The sequence below is a fragment of the Octopus bimaculoides genome, chromosome 6 (assembly GCF_001194135.2).
Source record: "Octopus bimaculoides isolate UCB-OBI-ISO-001 chromosome 6, ASM119413v2, whole genome shotgun sequence".
NCBI classification, from domain to species: domain Eukaryota; kingdom Metazoa; phylum Mollusca; class Cephalopoda; order Octopoda; family Octopodidae; genus Octopus; species Octopus bimaculoides.
The window spans coordinates 38,977,458-38,978,739 of NC_068986.1; positions in this window are offsets into that span (position 1 = coordinate 38,977,458).

Below are 1,282 nucleotides of genomic sequence, written 5' to 3' on the forward strand. Positions count from 1 at the left end.
TGTTCACAACAGCCAAAGATGGAACTGAGTACACTCAACTTTTGATATAATAAAATATCTATTCACTCTACTCAACCCACTAGGTTCAATATCAGACATTTGCACTTTGTAAAGTATATTTTAGATACAAATTTATATATATATAATTGACAAAAGAATTTCAAAACTTGAGAGAATATAAAACAGGCTTTTTCTTCTTTTTGAACAGTGGATCTTGAAGCACGTGTAAAAGCTATTATAAAAGACAACATGCAGATATTGGGTTGAAAAACCCTTTTGGATAGAAAAAGTTCGACTTTTTTGTAGCCATAAGTTATTTGCAAAAGATATTTATAGGTTTGTATGCTTTGAAATTCAGTAGTCCTTTTATATATATATCTATATATATATATATCTATAATGTAGTTTTTTTTTTTTTAGTTGTAGGAATAAACATGTAAATTGTTTTAATATTTTTTTTAAGCAACATAATTTTGTAGATATATAAAGCCAACGTAAGGAAAGAATTTTGCACTTGAGCCTCTACTGAAAAGCTAGAATCAAAACATGCACAGGTAAAAATGCAGGCCAAAGACTGAAGACAAGTTTCTGTAAAGTCAGCTTGTTAATTTCTCAGGTTAGTTTTGTGAAGAGCTGCTTTCAGAAAATTATTTTAATTAACTATACTTTCATGTTCAAAAAGAATGTTTTTCTCGATAGATCTGATGAACTGAAAGAAATACACATTTTAAATCTAGTATTTACATATATGAATATCAGGGGTGGTAGGAAGTTAGTGACAAGCAGTATTACTGACCTAGATTCTTATGCTTTGTGGCTGTAACCTTGCAATGGAATGGACTCTGAAGATTGTCTTTTAAGTTAGCCTTGACCAAGAAGACCTATAAATAAAGGGATTCCAGCTATCATCATTTGGTCTTCAAGATATGGTTTATCCAAGACAACATCTTTGACAGCCCCATTTTCTATTTTTATGACAGTGGTGTTTGATTTGAAGGACATTTGCTATTTTTAATAAGTCAAGCAAACACATAAGCTGAACACAATGTCTCCTCCATTCATGACTCAATGATAGCAAATGTTACGAGGATACTTTAGTTTACACAGACACAAACTATAGTATAAATAACACTTCTGATCCATCCATGTCTCCTCATATTGTCTTCCACCTAACCCTGTACTAACCACTTTTTTCAACTTTCCTCAAGAACATCAGCTTTTTTGAACTCCACCCCACTTCTGTTTGAAATGTACAAATGTACTTATTCCCTTTGATCAAACC